The 4,780-nt window shown below is 54.7% G+C and overlaps 1 protein-coding gene across 1 annotated transcript in view; it reads right to left on the reverse strand.

The window, feature by feature from the left end:
- Window positions 1-4,780, reverse strand: part of FGD2 (FYVE, RhoGEF and PH domain containing 2) — a 48,674-nt gene that overhangs the window by 16,572 nt on the left and 27,322 nt on the right. The gene's annotated exons all lie outside the window — the stretch shown is intronic.

Below are 4,780 nucleotides of genomic sequence, written 5' to 3' on the forward strand. Positions count from 1 at the left end.
CTCCCCCCCCCAACTTTATTGAGCTATAATCTATATATATATAAACCTAAGCGACCTTTATGACTGGTCACTATGATGCTCACTGCCCACCAGAGGGCAGACGCTCAATGCAGGTGCTGCCCCCTGGTGGTCAGTGTGCTCCCACAGGGGGAGCGCTGCTCAGCCAGAAGCCGGGCTCACAGCTGCCGAGCCCAGCAGCAGAACCAGGAGCCTCTCTTGCCTCTGGGGCCGCGCTAAGGAGCAGCGATCTGAGCAGTAATGAGCAGCAAGCAGGTGGGCAGTAAGGAGCATGGGTTCCTGGACTGTGAGAGGGCACAGGGTGGACTGAGGGACCGCCCCCCCCTCAGTGCACAAATTTTGTGCACCAGGCCTCTAGTTGAGAAATAAAAATTGTATGGATTAACGTGTACAATGTGATGTTGTGATACAGTCATAAACGTTTTGTTATTGTTAATCCTCATCTGAGGGTATTTTTTCCCATTTTTAGAGAGAGTGGAGGGGAGAGCAGGAGGGGAGAGAGGAAGAGGGAGAGAGATTGATGTGAGAGAGACACAAGGATTGGTTGCCTCCCGCACAAGCCCACTGGGATCGAGCCTGCAGGATACGTGCCCTTGACTGGGAATCAAACCCATGACCCTTTGGGGGCATGGGCCAACACTCTAACCACTGAACACACCAGCCAAGGCCAGTCATAAACTTTTAAAAGGCTGTAAGCAGTACCCATCCACCAGAATGGCTAAAATGAAAAACAAATATAACAACCAAAACCCCGACCGTGCCAAATGCGGGCAAGGATTCGGGCAATGGGAATGCTCGTCGTTGCTGATGCGAATGCAAATGGCACAGCCCCCCTAGAAGACAGCTTGGCAGTTTCCGAGAAAGTTAATCATGTGCTTGCCATACGACCTCGTGGTCCGGTTCTAGGTACTTACCCTAGAGAGGGAAAAATGTGTGCTCACACAAAACCCGAACACGAATGCTGATAGTTCAGAGTGGCGTTGTTCATAATTGCCCAGCCTGGGAATAACCCGGACGTCCTCAGCTGGTAGGTGGGTAGCCACCTGCAGCACGCCCACTCAGCCCTTTCCGTGTGGGGGACTATGCCAACTAAACAAGGCCTCCAGTGTTGGCGTGTCTTCCTATTGTTCTGTTTCTACATGTTCTCCTCTGACCTGTCTCCTTGGGGTAAATTCTCAGGGTTAGAATGTGGGGGTGAGTGCAGTTAGAATGTGGGGGTGAGTGCAGTTAGAATGTGGGGGTGAGTGCAGTTAGAATGTGGGGGTGAGTGCAGTTAGAATGTCGGTGTGAGGCACACTCCCCCTCCAATGAGCGTGTCCATGCCATCCCCCCACAGGCGCGTACCCCCCAACCTCTAAGGGACCCCATGAGACTTGCAACCAGGGGAGCCATGGGCAGTGGTAGCCCGCCCCAGGCCAACCCCTGAACCCGTCTCCAAGGCCCTTTCCTCTGACCTCAGTAAGCTAGAGCAGCCCCGCCCATGCTCTCCTGTTGCTTCTTCTAGGCCCGTCCTTGTGTCACTGTCCCAGGCATATTTTTGCTGCCATCCTGGACCCAATACCCTTGGCCCAGTGCGGTGTAGCCCTCCGCTTTGGATAGTCCCATCCCCCGTCCACTTTTCCTTAAATAAATTCCATTTTCTTTTTTTAAAAAGTAGAACGTTGGGGTGAGTGCAGCTAGAATATAGGGATGCACGTAGTTAGAATGTCGGGGGGTGTGCAGCTAGAATATCAGGGTGAGTGCAGTTAGAATGTTGGGGTGCATATAGTTAGAATGTCAGGGTGCATGTAGCTAGAATGTTGGGGAATGTGTAGTTAGAATATTGGGGTGAGTTACCTAGAATGTTGGGGTGAGTGCAGTTGGAATGTCGGGGTGCATGAGCTAGAATGTTAGGGAGTGTCTAGTTAGAATGTCAGGGTGAGTGCAGCTAGAATTTCGGGGTGAGTATAGTTAGAATGTTCGGGTGAGTTACCTAGAATGTGGGGGTGCATGTAGTTAGAATGTCAGGGTGCACATAGCTAGAATGTTGTGGAGTGTGTAGTTAGAATGTTGGGGTGCTCAGGGCTCAGTCCTTGGACCTCTTCCTTTAGTCTCATGCACACTTTAAACCCCATCTCTGAGATGACGGCTCCCACGTCTACACCCCAGCCCAGACCTGGCGCCTGAGCCCAGATACCCACCACTGGCCGTGACCGTGAGGGCACCTCGATGTGAGTGGCACGTCACGGCAGAGCTCTGGATGGATGTGCCGCTCCCCTCCTGTCCCCCCACCCCGCCCCCTGACAGTCTCTCACCTCGGGTCAGTGGCAGCTCCTCCTCCACGTCTCAGGTCAGAGGGCCCGGTCTGCGCTGGCTCCCCCTCTCTCCCCCCATCCACTGTGGGGAGCCTCTTCCATCCCCCTCCACAATCAATCAGAAGGCTGTCCCTCCCCACCACCGCTCCAGCCCTGGCGTCAGCCACCACCTCTCTCACTGGGACCTTGCAGCAGCCTGCGAACTGCTGCCACGCTCGCCCCCTTGGTCTATTGCAGTGACGGCGAACCTACGACACGCGTGTCAGAGGTGACACGCAAACTCATTTTTGGGGTTGATTTTTCTTTGTTAAATGGCATTTAAATATATAAAATAAATATCAAAAATATAAATCTTCGTTTTACTATGGTTGCAAATATCAAAACATTTCTCTATGTGACACGGCACCAGAGTTAAGTTAGGGTTTTTCAAAACGCTGACACGCCGAGCTCAAAAGGTTCGCCATCACTCGTCTATTGCAACAAGCAGCAGGAGGGTTTGTTCAAACGAACCAGACCCTCCAATGACTCCCCTCTCGCTCAGCCCTCTGAAGGCCTCCCGCCTGCCTCCCCTGACCCCAACCTTGGCTTAGGGATCATCTAACATCTGCCATCTCCTTCTTGTCTACTCTGCTCCAGCCACTCGCCTCCTCACTGTTCTTTGCACACACCAGGCAGGCTCCTGCCCCAGGCCCTTTGCACTGGCTGTTCCCCCCGCCTGGAATGCTCTTCCCCCAGATGTCTGCACAGCTCCCTCCCTATTTCCTACCTTGAGGTTGTTTTCAAGCATTAACTTCCCAGTGAGGCCTTCCTTGATATTCCTTTTAAACACGCACACGCACACGCACATGCACACGCACCACTCTCCCTCATTCCCCTTTTACTTTTTCTTCTTCCACGAGGGAGGCCAACCATCCTGGTTTGTCTGGAGCTGCGGGGTTTCCTGGGACTTGAGACTTCCGGTTGTAAAACTAGGAAAGTCCAGGATGGTCCGTCACCATATGTCAGCACTTGTCACACCGGATGTGTTCCACATTTACATCTGCTGGTGATTAGCTCCCCGACTGGAATACACACTCCACGAAGGCAGAACTTTTGTCTGCCTCCTCGACTGCTGCATCCCCAGGACAGCAGCCGCGTTGGGCTTACAGAAGATGCTCGACAGAGACTGTTGAATGAGGGGATGGGCCTGTGGCCAGCCTGGTCCCCAGAGACTGTGCCAAGACGGTGTTCTGGGGCTTTTAAAACACCCTCCAGGAGGCAGGCGGCCTCAGGTTGGGAGCAGGCAGAGTGCTGGGGCTGGAAAAGGGCAAAGATCTACGACTTGACTGTCCGCCATCCTCAAGGGCAGGAGCTGGCAGCGTCTGGACCTGGTGGAAGTGGCTGCAGGTGTCCGGGCCCAGGCTGGGGGCGCTGCAGGTGGCTTGCTGACCACTGCCACCCCCTAGTGGTTTCTTATGAAAAAGCAGCCCCACCCTAACCGGTTTGGCTCAATGGATAGAGCTTTAGTCCCAAGTTCGATTCCGGTCAAGGGCATGTACCTTGGTTGCAGACACATACCCAGTAGGGAGTGTGCAGGAGGCAGCTGATCGATGTTTCTCTCTCATCGATGTTTCTAACTCTCTATCCCTCTCCCTTCCTCTCTGTAAGAAAGCAATAAAATATATTAAAAAGAAAAGAAAAAGCAGCCCCAGGCCCAGCCAGAGGACCTAAGAGAGGTGCCTGCCTCCCCTCCTCCACCCACCTCTCCCCTCCGGAACCCCCCCTCCTTTGGCTTTGCTCTATTGCTCTGCTGCCTGGGAGAGCCTTGATCTGCGTGCACCAGGCTACAGCCTGCCCTGGCAGCCACCGGCTGTGTGAGCCTGAGCCAGGGATGGAACCGCTCCGAGGCTCAGTTGGAAAATGGGGGCATTACTCTTGAGGGTGAAAGGAGATCATCCATGTCCGGCTCCCAGCACAGCCTGGCCCAGCAGGTACTGATGATGGGATGGTGGTGATGATGGTGGTGATGACCACCACACCTGGCACTGGATAGGTGCTCAGCCAGGGGCCTTGCTCGCTCTCTGCCCCATCGGGGAGGCCAGGCTGCACGTGAGGCTCCCGTGGGTGCTCCTGAAACACGCCCGTGCCTCCCGTCCCAGACCAGTGAAGTCAGAAGTCTTCGGTGACGGCTACCGGCAGTGGCATTTCAAATTTTTAGTTTATTTTTCTATTTCTAGGGGTCTGTGTGAAAGACCCCAGGCGACACTAACGTGCAGCCCAAGGTGAGAACCACACTGGTGACCAGCCGCCCCGGTGACCTCGGACGTTCCGGCTTTTCCACTGAAAGGCCCATGTCCCGGGATCCCCCTCAGGGCTGGGCAAACCGGGAGGCTCGGTCACCAATCAGGACACACGGCCTGGGCACCGGTAACTAGAGCGCGACTGGGCTCAGCGTGGGGTGGCGGTCAGAGGCCGCGGGGCAGCCGTGG

The sequence above is a fragment of the Myotis davidii genome, unplaced genomic scaffold, assembly GCF_000327345.1.
Source record: "Myotis davidii unplaced genomic scaffold, ASM32734v1 scaffold289, whole genome shotgun sequence".
In the NCBI taxonomy this organism is placed as follows: domain Eukaryota; kingdom Metazoa; phylum Chordata; class Mammalia; order Chiroptera; family Vespertilionidae; genus Myotis; species Myotis davidii.